The sequence below is a fragment of the Poecile atricapillus genome, chromosome Z, assembly GCF_030490865.1.
Source record: "Poecile atricapillus isolate bPoeAtr1 chromosome Z, bPoeAtr1.hap1, whole genome shotgun sequence".
NCBI lineage: Eukaryota > Metazoa > Chordata > Aves > Passeriformes > Paridae > Poecile > Poecile atricapillus.
In genome coordinates, this window is record NC_081289.1 from 65757789 (window position 1) to 65781031 (window position 23243).

General features: G+C 49.8%; 1 protein-coding gene across 2 annotated transcripts in view; it reads left to right on the forward strand.

The window, feature by feature from the left end:
• Window positions 1-22392: 22392 nt before the first annotated feature.
• ZCCHC7 (zinc finger CCHC-type containing 7) overlaps window positions 22393-23243 on the forward strand; it is an 86644-nt gene continuing 85793 nt past the window's right edge. Inside the window, exon 1 of one of the 2 annotated variants that reach the window (XM_058827961.1) lies at window positions 22393-22526. The gene's annotated coding sequence lies outside the window, so the exon portion shown is untranslated. The remainder of the gene's footprint in view (window positions 22527-23243) is intronic. The other variant, XM_058827962.1, reaches the window with a different exon arrangement.

Consider the following 23243-nt stretch of genomic DNA (forward strand, 5'->3'; position numbering starts at 1 on the left):
GATGCGGCAGTGGGTGTTACTGATTTGGAAATAGCCGGTGCTCCTCTGCAGCATTACAGACTCGTTTTTCTCCAATGTCTGTCGTTTTAAATTCTAAGTAGAGAACATCTATCAGCGATCCTGGCCGTGTGCTCCCAGAGAAAAAGTCTGTTCTGAGATGGGGATGCTAATTAGACCGATGCAATTTAAAAGGTGTTAGGCAGTGCTGTAAAAAGTTGAGAGCACTTAGGTAGTGTACTCTAATATCCTCAATGATCTTTACAGAGCTGTGCACGGAAAGCAATCAGAAAAAGAGGTTTGAAAGAGGAGCTGGTCCACACGGAGGAAGTGTGCTGTCCCCTCAGACAATGATTTTGCAGCTAGACATGAACGACAGGAGATGCTGACTGTCCTGTCAGCACTCCATCCCCCTGTCCTGTGTAGTCAGTACAGAGAGAAGCCGGAGCCAAGGTGGCACAGCTGACAAAAGCAGCAGGTTTTATTTTTGAAAGCATGAGAGGAGGGCAGGAAGTGCTGAGAGACTTCCCTTTTTCAGCCAGTATTCATAACTGTTTTTCTTTCCCCTCACCTACCAGTAAGTTCTGTCTCAGATGTGCTGCCAGTTGCCAGGCGTCCTTGTCGGTGTATTCCCAGGGGCCTTTCTCTGGTGTATTCCGCAGAGAGAGTCTCTGCAGCACCATGACTGGGTGAAATGCTTTGCTAAAAGACCTGCACGGAGCTTTTCTGTCTGGCACTCTGAGGGCTGCTTCCCTTGCTGGCCCTTAGGACTTTTTTTCTTCCAGTACACAACCATACTGACTCGGGCCTGCCTGATTTTGGGTGTAAACCTGCATTGAAGCAGAAGGCTAACCTAGTTTATCACAGCAATGAATAGCCCAAACCTATTTCATCTGCCTAGTGTGGAAGGTCTCAGGGCTGCAATGAACACCTCAGTCTCCTCTCTCATCCACTTTCACTGATCTCAAATGTGGTTACTTTGATAGTTTAAAAGACACTCTTTGAAGTCAACCTTGCGGAACCTTCTGCCTGGCCAAATGCTTGCATACACAGATGAAAATGAGCCAGGATCCAAGGCAGGCCAAGTCTCACCAGGTGCTGGCTTCTACCTGTTCGTGAGAGGTCTGTGAGAAGCCCCAGCGTATCCTCGGAGAGTACTACAGGGAGCTGGTAGAGCTAGGGCCTGGCCCCCCGGGAGCACAGCAGGATGCACGGGCCATCAGAGGACCAGGCAGATCCGGTTTCCCCGGCCTCTGCATAGCGGCCCCTCCTTCCAAGCTGGGGAAGAGCGTGACGGAACGCATCATCCGCAGGAGAGCTGGAGCCCTGCGGCTCTCGGGGCACCTCAGCAGCTCCCCGGGAGGAAATGTGCTCGCTCGGATGCAGTGGTAGCGGTGGGATGAGCGCTGCTTGTGCGCCCAGAATGAACAGCGGAGGGAAAAGGCGCCCTGGCATCTCTGGTGTGTCTGCGGATACAGGGCAGCCGGGCCAGGGGAAGCGGGGGAAAAGGGCCAAGCTGCTGATCCCTGTGCTAGTCGGAAGATGCCGTGGAGCGCCTGGGGACTGCAGAGGTCTGGGCAGAGCGCAGAGCAGGAATTGAATCTTCGCAGCTGTAGGTCGGGAACCTCCTGAAAAAGCGCCCTTGGAGTCCACCCCCTGCCACGTGCGGGCACTTTGGAGATGGCTCTGGGTGCCCGGCAACTGAGATGCCCGGAGGGGCAGATTGTCAGCTCCCTTCTGCATCAGGCACAGCAGAGATCCTGGCTATGGGCCGCTCTGCTCGGCGGAACAGCTTGCTTAGTTGTAAGCCTCGCCTTCCACAGTCTAAAAGCATCCTCCCATGGACATTTTAAGAGGAGGGGCCCATTATGGCTAGGTTGCAAAGTAAACAAACGAAGGATTAGTTGGGTTTGGGTTTTTCCATGGGGGCTGTAGCTGGAAATAGTCGACTTCACTACACAATGCTTGCTTTTCCAATGTCTCTTGAGTAACTTAAGAACAAATATTTCACCTCAAGTTCATCTTGTGCTGTAACTTTTGTGTTTGCTGCTATTAAAACGTAGGAAAAGGTCAAATTGATTTCTTTTGAGAATTGTTGGGAGAAGAGTTAGATTGGAAGACACAAATTTAAATTACCGAATAGTCTGTTTCCAAAAATTGCCTACTAAGAAGAAAATGCAGTGTATTAAGTGAGTCAATTGCTAGACATACAAGTCTAGCAGAAGAAAGCAAGCAGAAGACAGGATGTTAAAGAATCTAAGGCTTTCTCAGAGCTCAAAAGCAGACATAGTCAGTGTATTAGCTGTTACCTTTCCTAGATTAGGTTTCCTGTTGTTAAACTGATATTCCTCTACTGATTGTAAAAAAGGATGATGGGTCACAGTCTCTAAACACATAATTAACTCTAATCAAAAAAATGGAGATTATCAGAAACTGGGTAGCATCAGAGTACAAAATGGTCCAGAATCTTTTCAGATCAAGTGTTTTAATGCCTACAGAAACACGGTACAATATTCTTCTGATTCTCCTTAGTTAACCAGAGGCTGATTGTTAAGTAAGCACATCTCTTTGTTGACATGCTGCCACACACACAAATAGATGCCACTGTAAATCCTAGCTGCCAAAGGATTTTTTATCCTAACATATTTTGCTTCCAAAGAGTTTCTAAATTTCCATTTGAGAATTTACCACAAACCTCATATGAGCTGCTTTAGATAGGTGTTTTAACCATCACCTCTCAGTGGCTTAAAGAAAGGTTTCCATCCATGGTTTAAGGAAATGTGCCTGTTGGTGCAAGGATGTGTAAACATGTATTTAATCATGCTAGTCAGCAGGGCCTTTGTGCATTGACTGCTAGATGTCCACAGCAGATATTCAAAGAGGTACATGAAAGAGGGATGAAAATATTTGTACATTTTCAATCCCCAGGCCACGCTGCTACAGCCCTACTAGCCCTACAGCCTACAGGAAATTTCTCATTCACAACAGCCCTGGGTAGAAACCTCACTAGACACACGGTCTGAGGAGGATTTGGGCTGCATCGGAGGTGGGGGGGGGAGTTGTACACCCTGGGGTGCCAGATTAATTTCTAAAATAGGTGTTATGATAAGGGATTGGGGCAGCAAAGACTTCCTAACAGCATTTTGCTAGATTTTCATAACGCGGACCAGAAGCAAGTGGGATGTTCATCTCATTACTGTGGACAAGCAAATGTCCCTTAGACAGGAGGCTGTACTGTGTGATGTGCTCCTGAACTGTCCCATGAGCACAGATCCTGCTGGAAGGGGCATGTGGCTGGAAGGGACAGTATGGGATCCTGTGGCTGGGGACCAGGACCAGAAAGGCGGTGCAGGGATGCCTGGGAAGGGATGTGTGACATCAGCAACACGCTGTGCAGAGCTGAGGCAGAGCAGCTCTCAGGGGCTGCCAGGGGATTTCCCACACAGCACCTGCAGCTGGGCTCACCCAGATGCCAGGAAGGAGCAAATGACAGGCAGGCATGCATAGGGGTCTCATATTCTGGTTCTGGTGCTCAGGCTTTCCATTAGCACACCATCCTCAGACGCAGCTAGAATGGTCCTGACAAAGGGGAGATGGCCAAATCATGACAGTGGGGCAGGCCTTGTGAGTTACAGGCCCTGTGAATTACATCATTTGGGTGACTCCACAATGTCTGGCCACAGCATCACAGAATGAGCCAGGTCGGAAAAGACCTTTGAGATGATCGAGTCCAACCCAGCCCTATCACCTCAACCAGACCATGGCACTCAGTGCCACGTCCAGTCTTTTTATAAACCCCTCCAGGGATGGTGACTCCAGCACCTCCCTGGGCAGCCCATCCCAGTGCCCAGTCCCTCTTTCAGTGAAGAATTTTTTCCTGATGTCCAACCTGAGCTTCCCCTGGGGCAGCTCGAGGCTGTCTCCTCTCGTGCTGTCGGTGGCTGCCAGGACAAAGAGCCCGACCCCCAGCTGCCTCCAGCCACCCTTCAGGGAGCTGAGGAGAGTGATGAGGTGTGTGCTGAGCCTCCTTTTCTCCAGGATGAACACCCCCAGCTCCCTCAGCCCTTCCTCACTCGTGCTCCAAGCCCCTCACCAGCCTTCCTGCCCTTCTCTGGATGTACCCCAACCCCCACGTTTTTCCTAAATGGAGGGGCCCGGAGCTGGACACAGCACCCACAGTACTGGTCAGTGCCAGCCTGGAAACCTCTTCCCCAGCAACACCACCTCTGCTCAGCACCAGCATGTTTCTGGGGACTGTATCTTGTGTTTTGCATTCAGTCAGGGTACTCACAGTCTAGGCCAGACCCCTCCTCCTTGCTGGTCCTCTCCCACCCTGTTGAACTCTGCTGCTTGTGCTGCTTGCCCACCACTGCTCAGCAGGGCATTGCTCTGCTCACCAGGGTCAGAAAAATACCTGTTACTCAATGGGGAAAAAAATAAAAAAAAAAAAGAAAGAAAAAGAAAAATAATAAGAGGCACTTATTACTTGTACCTTATGAGTAATTTATTTTAACAGTTTGGGAAGTTTCCTTGCCTTTTCATGTCAAGAATTAACTGTCCCTTTTTTGCTTCCGCAGCATTTCTCTCACCTGTTCCAAAGCTATTAGCCCTCATACATTGTCATGCAATGAAACAAAGCACTTTCTTCCCCTGAAAATGCTTCTGGGTACAATTCCAATCCACTGGGCCTTGAAGAATGTCCAAAGTGGCAGCACCAGTTTCCAGAGGGCCCAAACCCTGCTGTGTCCTGGCTTCTCTCATCTCTTCACCTTCGTTACTTGCAAAGCTGGGAGCTCCACCCCTCCCATGGAACATAAAGCAGTTGTTCCCTCCACACCCCAAATACAAGCATGTGAACAATGTGTGCATGGAATTCCACATGGAATTTTTCCATGGAATTTGTCCTGCAAAGGGCCCACAGAATGATGGCAGATGCAGGCTGTGCAGGGTGTGAGTCATTCCTATTGGCCCCGCTACAGACAGCAACAGGTCAGGGTGTTTTCAGTTCTTGCACTCCTTTGAGAATAATTGCCACACAAGATTGTTGTTCTCCTCTCCTCAGGTATTTTTGGTGCAATTTCTCTTTCTTTATTTGCATTCACTCTGATTCTGCAGGGGTGGGGGCTGTGTTTGGAGCAGTTGACAAAGAGCTCTGCTCTTTCTCATCGCACTGTAAATGGTCATTAGCTGGGGACTTTAAGAACAATGCAGAAATCTATTTCATTAACTCCAGATTCTGCTTACCTCCAATTATACAGCTCTATGAAAATTACCAAGTGTGAAATATAAAAATGTTGTCTTGTAATTGAAGCTCTTTTTTAGGCAAATTTTGAAATCAATAAGAAGAAAATTAAAAAGGAGTGGTTTGATAATGCTTACCCTGTTTGCTCAATATACAGCTATAACTACCATGAAAAGCCATTTGCTTCATGATATGTTCTGCAGGAAAGAATATTGAACAGATCTGGAGAGGCACTTTAGACAAGGGTGTGATATAACAGGACAAGGGGGAATGGCTTCCCACTGCCAGAGAGCAGGGTTAGGTGGGATATTGGGAAGGAGTTTTTCCCTGGGAGGGTGGTGAGGCCTCGGCACAGGGTGCCCAGAGCAGCCCTGGCTGCATCATCCCTCGAAGTTTTCTAGGCCAGGTTGGGGCAACCAGGTGTAATGGCAGGTGTCCCTGCCCACGGCAGGGTGTAGAACTGGATGGTTCTTGAGATCACTCCCCGCCAAAGAGTGCTGTATCATTGCCCACTCAGCTGCTCAGGCTGGAAGCTCAATTTCCACCACCTCTCTTTCTCAGTCTCAGAGATTTGCTTGAACTGTGGCTCCAGGGATGAAACAGTGTCCAAAAAATGCCCAGGTATGCTCCTCTCCGCATGGCTCATGGCAGCCTCATGGCATAAGAGAGACTGTGAAGATAAACTCTCGTATTTAGCATCACTAAAGCGGAACAAAACATTCTTTAGGGGAATTTCCTCACTGCTTTTACAGCTCTGCTCTGATATTTACTTCGCTCATTAGTGCTGCTATTTTAGTTCTGTCTCTATTTCTTGCCCTGTGGGTATGCATTATTTTGAGTATTGCGACCAATTTGGGGGAAGTTTTTCAGAAGTTTTGCAGCAAGGTACAGGGGATGTCGTTAAACACTTGTTTCCCAAAGGACAATGGCAGTTCCCCAGCTGGAAGACCCTTCTGGAAACTCCAAATGTGACAAAGATCTTGTTTTTTGGTAGGGCTGCCTTTCTGTCTTTGCCTCCCTGCCTGTAGGAGTTTCCAAAGAAATCACACATAGAAACCACAGTCCAAACTGCACCCACACCACAGGAGAGGTGGAACTTGTCACCTTGGCGAAGGAAGGTGTTCTGGTCTGGTCAGGAGGTCTGTGAGTCCAGCTGGGTGTGTGCACAGCAGCTTGGCATGGGTGATCAGTGGGTGCTTTCCCAACTCTCTGTATCACTGCCTGATCCAGCAGAGTTCAACGGGCAAGCTACCACAGTGGCACTCTTCAAAAGTGTGCCTCAGTGTATCTCAGCCTGAGAAGAGAAGTCTGGTTGTACCAGATGGACAGTGAGGGAAATTACAAGGAGAATAATGGGTTCAGTCTGGAAAAATAGGCTCTAGCATGGAAGAGGGTGTTGGTGGGCATTTGGGGTGGAGGGAAAGGGTGATGAGCAAGGTAAAGATCAGAAATCTTCCACTGCTATTACTTCACCCTTTTGTCTCAGATTTTGACACACTTTTTGCTGAAAGCCCTGCCACCTTGGTTCCTGTGAGGCTCCTCAGGCTGCCAGCTCTCTTCAGAGAGAGGGCAACATTTCACATGGGCGGGGCTGTAGAGGAAAATATTCAAGTGGCAGCTTCTGGACATGAAAAGCTCACAGTAAGTAAGGGGGCTCCATGTTAAAAAGAAAAACTGACTTTTGCTAACTACACTCACATCCTGTGTCTGGTGACTCAACAGCTCTGACTGATGAAGTTTCTTTCTACTGCCTTATCCACAGGAGTGACACTTAGGCATGGCAGGAGTTTTGATGACTGCCATGACTAGGGACTTTAGGAAGGAGCACAGGCATCCTAGAGGGCAGAGCGAGCCCAGCCTGTCTCTGCCTGTCCCCTGCATCAGTCAGCCCCAGAGTGGCACTGCCTGAGTCAGGGTGAGGGGAGCAGACCCACCTTGTGCTTTATCATTGCCTAAACAGCAAGGATCTTATGTGCTCCAGAGAGACAGAACACAAGTGTTGTCCCCTCCTTCCTCCCAACCCTCCTCAAATCCACGCTGACTTACAAAGGTCCTTTGTAAGGAGCAAGATGTCTCGTCCCCAGCCTGGCTTCCTGGCACTCTAGCAGCTGTGCAAGCTTTGCCAATAAAGACACCTCACAAACACACTCCTCCTGCTCCTAATATTGTGGGTTGGTTTTGTTTTTTTTTTCCAAAAGAATACCACTAGCAGGCTTTCTCATGGTGAGATGGCAGACCTGAAATGCATTTCCTTGTCCTGTACAGGTAAACCACCTGACTCTCATACTAATTAATTGTACGAACACAGTGAATCCTGCCTTGAAGCTAGATGAAATTCAATCTAACAACTTCATTTTCTCTGGTTCAATACCAGCATTTTAAAATACAAAATTCTGTCTATTTCAGTCTTTAATCCAACCTTGAGGATGGAGGCCTGAAATTTTGAAACCACACAGAAAAAAAAAAAAAAAAAAAGGACTTTTCTACTTGCTGTATTTGCTATCTGAATATTGCAAATTATTTTAAAAACAGAGTTGTACATGTATATCAGATATCATTTGAAGTAATGAGTGTATTTTTCTAATTTTCCCAATGCCAACCTAACAACCCATTTCCAATATCATGCATAATAATTAATTTGTTTTCTGTATAGTAATAAGATTAACAACTTCACAGTTACATGGGGTACTGAGTTATGTTCAAATAAAATAAGTTCTAATGAGAAAAATCGGAAGTGGCAGCAAATCAATGTTCCACTCAGCAATCCAAGTTTATGTGTGTTTGTCTATCTTTCCTGCATGATTTTTGTCAAAGTTCCACTGTAAACAAGATAATTTCTTTCATGTTGGGTTAGCCTGGGTAAATATGTTTAATGAACAACAAATACATTGTAAACATTGAAATAAATCTAAATACCTCAGGAAACATCCTGGAAGCTATAGGGTGATTCAACAGACAGTATGCTAAATAGGAGGCTGCTCTGTGTGAACTCCCCATGGAGAGAAAGCTGACACCCCGCATGGCATGATTTCAAACTAATTCTTAAATGCTTTATTTTAAAAGATCTGCCCATACAACATGCATCTCTCAAAGTAGCTTCTTTTTGTCAATCAAACTGGGAAATTTGCTTTCCTTTCAGTAAAAATTGAAACAGTAGCTGAATCCAGTGAATTCTAACTAAGCAGGACAAACGCTAGGGAGATTTGTAGTTTTTTCTAGAAATGGATATTCATGGAAGAGCCAGTGTTCCACTACCCTGCAGTGCCTGTCTGAAACTAAACCTCCAGGATTTGTCCTAACAGCCCTTTTTCCAAGACTCCCACTTAAGCTCACATCCCTCAGACACTTCTGTGCAAACACACTGCACAGACACACTGCTGCAGAACACAGGCATGAGTAATTTTCCCTGAGTATTTATGTACTGGCGCTGCAGACACCCTCCAGCAGCGACGGAGCCTCTGGTCTGTGCTGCCTTTCAGAGCCAAGGGCGCTGAGCTCTGCCTGCTGCGCTGTGGGCCAGCAGCTGCTGTAAACTTCCTGCACAAATGAAGCCCCCTATGGCCAGGTGAAGCCCGGACCTCTTCCCAGGGCAAATGGGCCAAAGTGAGGCCAGCCTTTGTGCCAGAGCATCCCCAGCACAATTCCGAGGACAGTCCAGCCCAAACTGCCAGATGGAGAGCAGTGAAAACGAAGCAGCTATTAATAACTTATTTGTATAGTTTCCGGCACACTTGTTTCCTTGCCTAATTATAGGTGACTCAAGGTTCACTGCCCAACTGTATGGCCATCACTTCCCACAACACCTTCAGGTGCTGACACCTTCCTGAGATTGTAAGAGTTTGGGCTGAAATTTTCCACATTGTGTATATGACACAGATTAAGATTAATAAACCTTTTGGGGTTTCTGTTTGCTTGTCTGTTTTAGGAAAAGCTTTGATTAGAACTAATCATTTCTCAATGATTCACAGAATCATAGAATATCCTAAGATGGAAGGGACTGATAAGGCTCAGCAAAGACCAACTCCTCACAATCACTGGTGAAATCCTAAGACAATGATTTTTCACAATAATGTTTCAGAGCACTGCTTTGACCATTTTTGCCATGAGAACTTCACTTTTTTTGGCTCAGGGACTCCTCCAGGTGACATACCTACCTTTCCCCACAGAAAGCTGTATATGCCTGAGGACGCTGTGAACTTCTGGTTCCTGTATGATGTGTGGACATTAGACCACTGGCTGTTCAAATCCTCAAATTCTCATACACTGAGCAGCATCTTATATTCCACCTCCTACCTCTCACCACCCCGGCTATGTGTTGGCTTCATAAGGCTGTCAGCCTGGTCTGAACCCTTTAGGCTAGGCTTTGGCCTCCCAGGGAAGGAAGCAAGGCTCAGCAGCCAAGAGAATTTAGATCCTTCTCTAAACACGGGACTGTGATATTCTGAGCACATAGTGCAGCCTGTCTGCCCACTGACAAGAAACTAGTCTGTCTCTCTCCACCACAGGAGCAGCCTAAGAGGCTTTCAGAGACATCTACGATGTGTGGGGAATTCAGCTAAACCAATACACTATTTGCTTCCTCCACCTTCTCCTAGACTCATAGAATCATTTAGGTTGAAAAAGACCTTTAATAGCACCTAGTAGAGAAAACTCTTTCCCTCATCTTGCTCCAGCACTGCCATATGAAACCCTCTTTCTATGAAGTGTCCTGCGCTTTTCTGGACTACCCTGCTTCTATTGTGTGCAATAGCTAGACTGGCTTGGTCACCTTGAAGAGATCACCAATTTTTGCTAATTCCATTGCTGAAATAAGTAGCAGCCCAACTGGGCACTCAACAGGATGTTGAGCTAGTTATCTACTACTTATGTTTGCAATGGAATTAGCTCAAAATGCGATGTTTCAAAATTGTTCCACAGACATCATCACGATCATGACGTTCCTCTGCTGGCAGATGTCTTTACCACCCTGTTTCTCAGCAGCTCAGGAGTGGTGGCAGCCCTGTGGCCCCAGTGCCTCCTGCCAGAGCAGCAGCCATCACGGGCTGGCTTCCCATTGCCTGGCGAAGGGCAGAGCTTTGCCTCCCCAGCGATGTGCTGCCCTGAGCCTGCTTTGCCTAGGCTTCATGTGTCCTTCCACAGGAGACACGCTGTTCTGCTCCTGCAGTGTCCCCAGGGATGTGCTTCTCCAGCTTCGATGACAGAAACCAACTACCCCAAGGCAGACACAAGCAGACGCCTCACAGAGCAGCTCCCATGTGGATGCATCATCACCTCAAAAGACTCCTCTCTGCCCAGCAAACACACTTGCATGCCAGCTTTTTGGTTTGAAATCAGCATAGACACTGTGAATCCAGAGATGTCCGGTGACAAGGGCCAGAGACTGTGCCCAAATAGTGGTGTCTAGACGTGCCACCATGGAGATTCCCTCCCACAGCTCTGCAGTGATGGGCAGGAGTTCTCCTGGAAGACACCTGCACAGAATAAGGCAGGAGCAATGAAGCCAGGTTTAAGCTAATTGGACACTGTTAATCACACAATTCCTTCTGTGTTTGCGCTCCAGAAGGGAGAAGTGAAGGAAGAGGTGGTGGGATGTGTGGTGGCCTTGTAGCTAATGTTGCTGTATCTGTCCTAACAACTGCTGGCACAGTTGTGATACTGTGGCAGCTCCAGCTGTCACACAGGCAGCTCAGCTTGGGCTGCTTCTGGTAGTTTTCCCCCTGCACTGGCTGCACAATGTGTGTTACCCCTCCTTACTGCAAGCCTTGCAGGAGACTCCTGGGGCCTGGCCCTGTCCCCAGCCAGCTGCCCCTGAAGGCCCTTCAGATCAGTCACAGCTTCACAAATGCTCAGGGGAACAGTGACCAAGCTCTCAAGGGTGCTGCAGGGGGGAGGCTTCACATGCCAAGGGTTGTGACATACCAGAGGCAAGTGGGTTTGTCTAGGTGTCTCGTCCAAGTTGTTGTTCCACCTGGGGGTGCAGACCACAAAGCCCCTGGGGGTTGTCAGTCCTGAACATCCACGGAATGGTATCAGGAGAGAGGAGAACCTGAGAGCTCACTTTGCCTTCCTGAGCTCCCAGCATCACTCTTCTGGTCTATCCACCCTTGGAGCAAGAAGAGCAGCCTCTGCTGGGATCTTCTTCCCATACACAAGCACTGCAAAGACCACCAAGAGGAGACACAGTGCTGGGAGCTGGTTCTGGAGTTGCATAGAATTGGGCATAGGGTTTACATCACCAGCCTGAGCAGAGCATGTTTCACTCCCCAGGTGCTGCCTGATCCAGTCTTCTGGCAGAGCCCACCCTCAGCCCCCACATCAGCACTGCTCTGATTGCTGCCAGCCCCTGGCAGAGCTGCTGCCACCAGGGCTGGCAGGGCTGGTCAGGGTCTGGCCTCCCACACTGACAATCCTGGCCCAGCCAGGGCCCTGTGCCAAGCTGAGGGATGCTGTGGGGTTCGGGAAACAGAACAGGGGCTCACCTTGCTGCAGAAGCAACTATGGGGTAAGCTGGAAAACTAGTTGGGCTGGATTTAATTAGAAAATCTCATGCACCAAAGTAAGGTCATCTAGACTACAAAAAGTAGACCTACACTTAGCAGGAGTGTGACCTCTGGGATTCATTCCTGCAGACGGATTGATGATATTGTCCCAGATTTGTGAAAAAACAGGGTAAAATCTCTGCTGATGTTCCTCCCAAAGTGAGATCAATGTGAACAATGGTAAATCCCTGGAAGAGAGGCAGTTAAAGAGCTCAGAGAATCCCTGGAGGATGAGAAACAAAGCTGAGACACAGGCAGAGTGACCCTGGGGCTGGCAGCCCAGACCCTCTCCGAGCAGGACATACCCAGCAAGGGGAAGAGGGGAGAATCGAGCGGAGGGGTTTTCTGCACTGGGACCATGCAGACACCTCGAGTACTGCTGAGGGAGGAGGGAACGATGGGCAGTGCCACGGAAGCAGAGGGCTTGCTCTGGCTCTGTGTCACCTCCACGGTCCCGTTCCACCCCGCTCCTCCTGCCCAGACCACACTGGGGTCAGGGGAAGGCACTCAGGGAGGAGCCACACAGGGTGTAAAGGGCTGGAAACTCTGTGGGCCCAGGCTGCATGGCCTGCCTGAGTTGTCCAAGAGATTGAGAACACTAACTATAAGCACCTTCTTGGAGAGAAGAAATTTGACAGAGGGAGCTGCTCAGTGCAGCAGGCAGAGCATGACCCAGCATTTGGAGCATTTTGGGCCAAGGCTAAGTCAGTCTGAAGCAGAAATCTCTTCCGTAGGCATCCAGCAGGAACAGTCCATTTCTCACCAAAGACTGAGAGGTGCCACATGTCTCAGGTTGTCTGTGCACACCTCTCCACACCTCACATCAGGGAGCTGTGCTCCAGGACATCTTGGAAAATTTGTTCTGCAAGCACTTAAAATTTCATCATCTGAGACAGAAAACTTATAGGAAAAGCAATGTTAGAAAATACCAAAATCTTGGTTGTAAAATAACCAGGCAGGAACATCCTACAGCTGTGTTTGCTAGCGAGGGTATTTACCAGCCTAAAGTCATCACTTCTTCCCATTGCCTCAAACCCTCCCAGTAACTGGAGAGACAGGCACCACGTCTCCAGCTGGCACAGACTGACTCTGCTCCAGATCTGTGCTAATACCCTTGTTTACATATGACCTGACACACTCTTAATGCTAACAAGTAAATAAAAGCCTGTGGCTCGATTTACTATGCAATTACACTTGCAAAATAAGAAGGAAAAATAAGCTTGTATTAAGCACTGATACACACATTTTATTCAAGCACAAGTGGCACATGACAATGTGGATTTGCCCTTTGAGATGTCAGAGTTTAATGAAGTAGGAGAAATCCTGCAGAGAGTAGCACAGGACTTAGATTTCTCCTTATGAGGATTAACTTCATGCCCCTGTTTAGCAAAACAAACATTTTCTGCAGTAAATGAAAGTTGTCTTCCAGCTCAGGATAGCCTTTTACCATCACTGCCAGATTACTTTGTCCTCTGCTGGCCTGTTCCTGACAATGCACATATTTGTAGTTGGATCCACAACCCCTTGGGTCACAAGGCCCTAGGGTCCTGGAAGTCACAGATCTCTGCATGCATAAGGTCCAGACCATTGTTCTTTTGCAGAAAAAATAATATATGCTCATATCTATGTCTTTTTCTGGTGAAGGAGACCTGCAGCCTTGTGGAGCACACTGCAGGGTAGCCCGTGGTTGCATAGTGGATCACTGTCTCTCATGCTTACAGTGAAAGGCTGTCCTGCCTGTTGTTTCCTGGACAAAATGTGCAACACAGTGACTGTGCCACAGCCCCGGGGCATTGCCTAAGCATCACTGGAATTACTTGGCCTTAGTTCATTTCCCAGCAGAGACTTACTTATAGACTTTGTATGAGACTGTCTTTAGCAGCAGAACAGAGGTACTGCATGCAGATCATCCTTCTCTGCTCTTGATGCCCTCGGGGACAGCTACCCAAAAAGGCACAGTACCTGCTCAAAGGACTCTGTAGCTGGGTGCAGCCCAGTGAGCCCTGCAGACCTGATGGAAGTTGTCCAGATGGAAAACTGGTTGCTGCATTACCCAGTCAGACTGATGTTCAGGCCAGAAGCTGAGCAGAGGAAGAGAAATACTCATTCTGAGAGAAAAAGTGACTTTCTCGGTACAACTCCTCTTTATGCTTCCACAAGACTTCTCTTGGAAGCCCCTGCTCAAGCTTTAATTTCAGAAATTTAGGGTTCAGAATTTCCTACAGAAAGTGAAAAATGTTCCATCACCTTCCAAATGAACAGGTGAGCTATGGAAGGTGAGATGCACCTGGGAGTGGTGAACATCCCGTAGTGAAAGTGCTTGTCTGTCAGCACAAGAGACCACAACAGACTTTCCACTGACTGCAACAGATTTTGTGTGGTGACTTCAGGCAATGTCAGAGCCCAGGAACTAAAGCCCCTGCAGTGGCCATGTGGCTAGCCCTTGCAGCAGTTGCAGGCACTGTCACCAGCCATTTGGTTGCACCTGACTGGAGCTGGTGGCTTGTACACCACAAGCTTCTGGTAGGGTGGAAAGCAAGGCAGGGAGGAGGAGCAAGCAAGGACTAATGACACAGTTGCACAACTCACTGTATAGGGAAATACAGCTAAAAATAGTCCATGGGTTGGTTTGGGGTTTACATCAAGAGAAATCAGACTTTTTTGGCCTCTCTCCTGGTTTGACTGCAAACTCGAGATCTGGGGTGCTGCATGTTACCCTGCTGATGCTCGTGAACTCTTGCCACACTTGCAGGCAGGGTGAGCAGAGCGCCAGGATACACCTCCACAAGCCTGAAGGATTGTTTGGACAAACTCAGAACTCCAGCAGAAAGGTCTATCATGCAGAAGCCAACATCCTCCTGCTCCAACCTTCTATCTACCAGAGAATGGGAGCACAGGACAATTCAGGTGCAAGGGACCTCAAGAACTGTCTAAATAATCCTCTGCTCACAGAGGGGACAGCTATGAGACCAGATCAGCATGCTCTGCACTTTACTCATCCTGTTGTTGGGAGCTCCTCACGATGGGCTCTCCACCATATTGGTCTCACATAGCACCAATACTTGCTGCTTCTGCAGTGCAAACCCTTGAGACCAGCTGAGAGCAGAGGGTGGAGCAGCTGATTTACCTTCAGGCAGGTGACTTTCCTCCTCTTCCTTTTGTATTTGTGATCAAACCAACAAAATCAAGCAATCTGGAGTCCTGAGTGGATCCTCTGTCATGCCCTTCTTCTTCTCTCTCCATGTACATTATGTTTAGGCATAATCACCCTCCCATAAGGCACTGCCATTCTTACATTTTAATTAACACAGAATAACAAACTTGTAAACTCTGAGCAGATTTGATTTGGAACATGTTGATGCATTTGGCACCAGAAAGTGGGTCACTGATTATATTCCCTCTATGCATCTGGTACCTGTTGTTCACTTTCTGCTGCCATGCCAGGAACACAGGTGCTAAAAATTGAACACTATTGCTCTGGATTTATATGTCTATACTACATTCAGTACACAACGTCTTAAACTTATCTTTCACCTTCTGATAGTGCTACTAAGCAGGATTATTACTTTTTAAGATTGTGCCTTTTCCCAATAACCCCCCAAAAGGAATGAAGTCTACCAAACAGATCCATGCATAAGTGAAAGGATGAAATAGAGAATTTAATCATAATGCTTGTGCATGGCTTTCAGACTGACATCTGTATGTTAAGAATATGTAAAAGTACCAATTTCATGCTCTGACAGCTTATTTCGCATTGATGGGGGATAATGGGGAAAATGCCATGGGAATGCCAAATGTCAAAGCATTACATAATGCAAAGCATTCACACATTGTCTCTTGGGCCATCACCGGTGTCTCCTTAAGGGAAATTTTCCAGCAAAAGAGAGAAACAGAGACTGGGCCCTGCCAAAAAGAAAATCAAGATCATGAAGTCAAAGCTAAGAACTATTGGCAGTGCAGCATCAAGTCTTCAAGCACAGAGTCTTTTCTGGCTTTGAATTGTCCTTTCGATCCTGTCAAAAATGAAATACACATAAATTCATTTCAGAAACTGCAGATAAGCCCCAAATGGTTTCCCATGGAGGATCTGAACACTCTTACCACCACCACCCTCTTTTAAATAACTTATTTTCAGAAATTGTGGCTGTTCAGAAGGGTAGCTTCTCCCCTTAATTCCAGGACCCTCAGCCCAGGAATGACAGCAGAAGTGTTGTTCTCTAGCAGAGGCTGCCTCAGGAGTGAGAGGAGTGCAGGACAATTACCTCCTCTTCTCATCAGAGGAGTGATGTTATAGGTTTTGCCCTTAAAATGCTGGGGATCCTTATCTAATGGAATTGGGAGAGAGGCAGAACACTGTTGCAATTATTTTGCTCATTTAGTGAGAAAATTAAAGTGATTGAGGCAAGGAAATATTTTCTCTGACAAGGGTCAATATGTTGTCAAATTAATTCTGTCCTCCAGCAACTTTGATCCAGTGCCTGGGTAGTTACCTGCTCTGCCAGAGAAGACAGGTGGGCACAGAGGACACACTGCTGTGACACCAGTGCACAACATCCCTTGGTGCCTAATCTGTGTCCCTGTCACCCTCTGCAGACACTCCCTGCTATTCCCCTACACAGCTCCATCTTTACCCCCTTTTCTCCACCTCCCTCTGTGTTCCAGCTGCCTCCCACTCCCTGTGGCTTTTTCCCAGGTTCCTATATGCCCGTGCCTTTGGCCCTCTGCCCAGTTTCACCTGGCTGTCAGCTTTGGTGGCTTTGACTTCACAGAGCCCTTCCCCTCCCTCAACCCGTGCCCCCCACTCCCCACATGCTCTTCTGGTCCTCCATTGACTCACACAGCTGAAACTGTAATTAACAAGCTTTGAAGCACTGTAGAGCTGGCTCCAAGGAGCTAAATAATTACACTCCCTCCCCTCTCCCGCTGCTCGGTTTGAAGGAGCAAAGTGGAGCACTGGGAGGAGGAGGAGCGGATCAGGTGGGGGTGGGAATTTAATTAACTTCTGAAGTGCTCCTGTTCCTGCTGCAGACAGCTGAGGATGGTGATGGGCTGTGGCTCTGGAGGTTGCACAGGTCCAAACACCGTGTGGTGACTGATGTCCCGATAGTCTGTGCCCAGACCCAGAGGTTTTGGGAGCTGCACATCACTTCCACACTATGCTGAAGGGAGACACTCTCAGGGCACAGCACCTGAGGTCTGCCAGGGTTCCACACTGATGATTTCCAAGCCATTTCACTGTAAAGTCCATTTAAAGTGCCATTCCTGTGACACAAGCAAGGCAGTTTGCTGATGATGAAATAGGAGGCAAGGTGGGAAAATGTTATCTGCAGAGGCAAATGTCAGACACCTCTTCCCTGTCCTGGTTCAGCTGTTCCTCATCTCATAGCCCATCTCTGCCCTGCCTCTCCCTGCCTTCTTACCTGGCTTTTCCTGTTTCAGCCCTCCTGAAGCTGCCATCTCTCCAGTATTGGTTCCACATGAGGCCAGTGCAGAGAGTACTGCCTGCTCCTGCCTGGTAGAATGGAGCAGGTCCATCTTTGAGCTTCAAGGAGGATGACTGAGGTTCATCACCTCAAAGTTTACTTCTTTTACTGGATCGGGACGGAAGAAAAGGGAGTTCAGATACTCAGACACACAACCCAAAAAAAACCCCATCAGTTGCATCTTCTAGGTGAAAGCAATATGATTGTCAGGAAACAGTCTCTGCAGGTCAAAGGCAACGCCCCTGGGCACAGCTGACCAGAAGCAAGTACAGCTCACTTGACTTAACGAGTCCAGGTAAAAAAAAGTCTTTGGCAAGACTGCAAAATTTGGCTCTTAAAAAGAAGATCTTTGTCCAAATAGACTTGATTAACCTCCTTGCGTGCCTATATTTTTCAATCACATCCTCAGGCTGCTTCACAATGGAAGAAACATCACCCAGTGTTTCCACCACGGCCAAGTGTCCTGAGATTTTCCTCAGCAACACTCTTGGACAGGGTGTCACCTTCCAGCTGTGAATTCTCCCAGAAATGCCAGGTGAAGCTGCATCTCCCATAAGCCTTTTCATCTCATAGCGTTGGTGTCTAGCAAAGTTAGAGGTGCAACAGCCTGACACGGAGACTTTATTAATGTGTAATACTGCTGAAGCATATTCTGGGTGGTTTTTGTATTGTTACCCTCAGAGCTCTTTTGTGCCGTTTCAATCAGCGTTTAGAAAATCGCTTTGGAAATAATCAAATGGAAAACATAATTTCGGGGTGCTTTCTGATGGCTGTTGACCCCAGCGTCAGAGCCAGCGAGGTCCCCTCACGCTGGGAGCCGAGCGGAGGCTGAGGATGCTCCGTCGAGCAGCACGGGGCTGGCAGAAAGGCCGCGCATTCTGCGGTGCCACCTGCCGGCACCTGGACCGCGAGCTGACAGGTTACATCCCGGGAAAAGCCCCTCTTCCTCCCTTCTTCTGAGCACCTACAGGTTTTGGTGGAAAGAACGGCGGTCTCCACGGGTCTCCTGCAATCTGGAGGGCTCTGTCCCCAAGCGTTCGAGGCTGCTAAAAGCCCCCTGTCCCTGCAAGGGTTTTCCCGCAGGTGCCGGCCGGCTTTGCGCAGCTGGCTCGCTGTCCGAGCGCGGGCAGGCGGCCGCGGAAGGGACGGGCGTGCACCATGGATGCTCGGCTCCCTGCACCGACAGGGCTTCGGCTGGGTCTGAGCAAATGGCAGCGGGGAGCAGACCCCCCGCACCCCTCCCCGGGGACCCTGCGGCCCGCTGCCGAGAGAGCCGGCGCCGCAGGCTCGGCCTCTGGCTCGGGAGAGAATTCCAGCTCCCAGCACATGGTGTCCACTCAGCAGCAGAGAAAGTGGCTCTCAAGCCAGCTGCTCCCTGCAGCCTTGCGGCCCGGTTCTGGGCTGCAGGAAGATGCCTCCTGCCACCTCGAACAGCTGAGAAAGCTGAGAGTTGTGCAGGAAGAGGAGACATTCTCCGAGAAGCAAGTGAAGCCCCTCAGCTAAGCTAAGCACAGCCAGGGATGCTGTTCAGCACTCACAATGGGGTGCCAAAGGAGTGATATCACCTCATCTCCTGGCACATGTGAGCACCAGGACCTCAGGATCTGTGCCAAGCTTCTCTCCCCTCATGAGTGAATCACTGGCTCACAAAAGACAGCGTCTTCAGGGGAGGAGGGGAACAGTTTGGGCCGGGCTCAGGTGTGCAGCAGGTGAAGCTTGTCACTCCTACCAAGAAACAGCGCTTAGAAGCAAAGGCAGCAGCCAGACTCAACTAGCTTGAGTGACAAAGGGGTGCAAGGGTGAAAGTGCCAGGGCCTGAGGATCAGGCCTGAGTCCTGCGGAATCGAATGCAGGCACGTCTGTCCGCGTCTCTGCAGCAGCAAAGTGCCCTGCAGCAAGGCCAGACTGGAGCTGTGCCACTCCCATCCAGGGTGAATGGTGTCCCCTGAGCTGTGGTGGCCCTGGGGCAATGTGGGAGAGAGTCCTTTAGTTCAGGTGACTGGCAATTGATGGCTTAGAGGTAGTTGCTGACTTTTTGCTATGATGCCAACCAAAAGAACTTCCTTTCAGGGGCAAATCCAGTAAGAATGGGTTCTTGCAAGTGTAAAACACCACCGTAGTCAGTGGTAAATCCAAATGCTCTAATCCTTCTCCTTCTGTTTCTATAAATAGAGAACCGTATTTCCTGGAAATGCTCTGGGGAAATGTACCTGACCTGAGGTCTTTCTCCAAACATGTATTTTACACCATTTCAGTAGCTGCACAGCGGGGGCTGATGGGGCAGGGCCCAGTGGCCACTGTCCACCCCACCACCCCAGCCAGGAGAGGACTGTCCCATCTCCAGGCACCTCCCTGGCGAAGGGGACAAGCCAAGGCAGTGGCAGGATGGCAGCCTGCAGAGAGGGGTCAGGGTCAGTAATTTGGGAAACTGAGGTCAGACACAGGCAGAGTTCCAGGGGTCCTGACAGTTGCATAACGTTCTGCAGTTCCAGCTCATCTTTTAATCATCTTAACAGCATATGTTTTACAGCAATTAATTACCTGATATATTTGAGTAGGTTTCATAACATCCATTAAAAGCATTTAAAACATTTTTGTTTTGAAAGGTGCCATGATAAGATCAGTGCAAAGGAAGCAAGTACCAGGTGTCACAGCTATGTCAGGTTCCACTTGCTCTCTGTCAGAAGATAAAACCCTCCTTTTTGTGAGCTGGTTTTGTTCACTTCTTCCCAGACCTAGAGCCAGTAGGAGCAGAGAAACACATTATTCTGCCTTTCAAGAGGCAATTTTGCAGCCCACACATACCTGCCTGTGCTAGCGTTCACAGAGGCAAACCACAGGTCATAATTACATGCCAGTAATGTTGAAAATAGAGTACTAGCACTGCATCAAGGAAACCCCCAAAGTCTGAAAGGCCTGCAAAAAATGAGATGGGAAATGAAAGCTCTGGGCTCACTGGATGTGGCAGCACAGGTGTGTCTGTCTGCACAGGATGCCCTCAGCGCAGTGGGGCAGCTCTGTGACTACAGAACAACCAGGCACAGCGCTGTCCCTAAAGCAGCACACACAGCTGGAATCTTACCCAACTCCCTGCATTTTCTCACTCATGCCCGTTTGCCTCTCCTGCCCCTCGGAGGCTCTGCCTGACTCCCTGCTGCCATGTGCTTGTCCTGGGGTGATTGTGATGTTAAATTGTACCCCCATTCGTCCACCTAGCCCAGAAATAGGTTTTGTATCCTTAAAACTTCATCTGAGAGTAGAAGTGAGTGGAAAAGAAGCACCGAGACTGTTATCAGAGACTGTACTTGCTCCCCCCACATCGAGAGTTTTGACTACAGCACAGACAGACAACAAGACACAGATCGCCTTGGCTTTCCAACTAGCCAGAGCAGAGAGGTCTTCCTGGACTGTTTTCTTTCCCTTTTTCTGAAACAAATCGAACCTGCTTTGGACTGGGGACTCGGGGGAGCACCGGGAGCTTGCACCCGTGGACTACCGGGAGCCCAGCCTGGGCAGCGGCATTTTCCAGCGCCAGAGGGACTGACAACAGAGCAAACACCCACAGGAGAGACCCTCTGAAGTTTGTCATCTCTTCTGAACGGCGAGAGATTTTGTAATTTGATATCGTTCATTTTGTGCTGGGTAGTGCTGTGCCTGTGAAATAAACAGGTTTTTTCCACTTCTCTCAGAGAAATCTCTGGATTTGCCCCTGAAAGGAAGTTCTTTTGGTCGGCATCATAGCAAAAAGTCAGCAACTGCCTCTAAGCCATCCATTGCCAGTCACCGGAACTAAAGGACTCTCTCCCACATTGCCCCAGGGCCACCACAGCTCAGGGGACACCATTCACCCTGTTTCCCTGTTTCCCAGGGAGGGCCCCATTGGAGGTTTTCTCCCAGATTTGCCCTAAACCAGAACAAATACAGTGCTGCAGGTCAGCCTGCCTGTTACACTCACAGAAGCAGAAGCACCATGCACCCCTTTTGGCAGTATTAAACAAGATGTCTGTTTACATGAGCTCCTCTCCACTGTGGGTACATCCTTGTATGTGGAGGTCCTGAAGCCTGCCAGAGAAGCTGGAGCCCTGGTCCGGGGATCTGTGTGTGCAGCACCTGGAGAGAGGCGGTGTGTCCGTGATAAACAGGCACACACCAGCAAGGGCATCAGCACCAAATATACCAGCGTGCTGCTCAGCAAGTGGGGCAGAGCTGTGGGGGCTGGCATCAGAAAGGTGAATCCAGTGGGGTTTGTGCAAGGTCTCAGTGAGACAGTGAGGCTGGGGCTGCTGGGTGCAGGTGTGTCCGCAAAGCGCTGCTGGGGACAGCGGGCAGGAACAGCTGCTGGACACAACAGCCCAGCGAGGAGAGCAGAGCCCTCCTGCGTGTAAGCACACGTGTGGACCTGCACATTCAGCCACATAACCTTGTGATGGCCTCAGGAATGCAGCATCTCTGATGTGGAGCTGGACTGATCACGCTGGGGATGTCCAGCTGGGAAAAAGAAGGCTCTGGGGAGACTTTAAAGCCCTTTCTAGTGTCCACGGGGGCTCCAAAAGAACGGGAGAGGGACTTCGGACGGGGGTTGGAGTGACAGAACAAGTGGAAGGGATTTTCAGTGGCAGAGGGCAGAATTTGATGGGATATTAGGGAGAAATTCCTCCCCACGCGGCTGGGCAGGCCCTGGCACAGCTGGGGCTGCCCCTGGATCCCTGGAAATGCCCAAGGCCAGGCTGGACTGGGCTTGAAGCAACCCGGTGTAGTGGCAGCGGTCCCAGTCCGTGTCAGGGGGAACTGGATGAACTTTAGGATCCTTTCCCACCCCGTCTCCTCTCGGATTACTCCACCCGCGGTGGCTCTGTCCGCTCCGCACTCGGAGACGCGATCCTGTCACAGGACTGTGCTGCCGGGCAGGGCGCACACCACACTCCCTGGTGGAGAGGCTGGCGGGACTCTGGCAAGCCCCGTCCCCGCGCACCCGATTTTGGGTAAATTCTCCCCAAGGCCGGGCCCCACAGGGCGCGCAGGCCGCGGGGGCGGGGCCACGGGCGGAGCCCCGGTGGGCGTGGCCGCCGCGCGGGCCGGAAGCACGTGGCCGGACGGCGGGGCCAGGCCACCGCCACTTCCTGCTCGGCGGGTCCCGGCGCGGTTCGCCGGCACTGAGCGAGTCCTGGCACTGAGCACGGGCACCGGCAGTGGGGAGCCAGCCGGCCACCCCGCCAGCCCCGGCACCGAGTACTGATACCAACTGAGTCCCGGTATCGGCTGTGAGTGAGTATCTTCCGTGACTATCGGCACCCGGCCCCATCCGGCTCCGGCACCTCCCGGCCCGACCGAAACCCCGCCCGGTACCGCGGGCCCCGCTCCCCAAGGCCCCGGTTTCCCCCCGTGCCGTGGAGGCTTCTCCACCCCAGTCGCGGCTGCGGAACCGGGATCAGCCCGCGGTCCGGCCCCGCTGTCCGTGATCCTGGCCCAGCCTCCGGCGTGTCCCGGTCCCTCCGGCGGCCCCGGCAGCGAGCCGCGGTCCCCAGCGGCCCTGCAGTTCCGGGGGAGGGCTCCGCGTGCTCCCCCGTCCGCCGCCGGAGCTCGGGTTGTGCATCCCTTTCCCCCGGAATGTCCCTCCCCTTCCCCGGGATCTTCACTCCTGATTTGTTCCCACTCGCCAAACCACATCCAGCCCTAGGACCCGAGGAAAAGCGTGTTACTCTTAAACACGATTCGGAAAATGCCTGTGGAAAGAAAAAAAAATCTTCTGAAAGGCTTGAAGTAAACGTGAAATATTTTGTTATTTTGCAAGGTTCGGGTGTGGAAGAGACATTCCCGTGATCTCTTGAAGGTATAGCTGCCACTAGAAAAATGCTGACCTCTTCTCCAAGGCTTTGTTTCTCTCTTTGCACTTCATTTAAACAAAGTCCAGAACAGTTGTGTCTCCTCCAACAGCAAATGGGACAGGGATAGGGTTTGCATCTCAGTATTTAGCCAAAAATC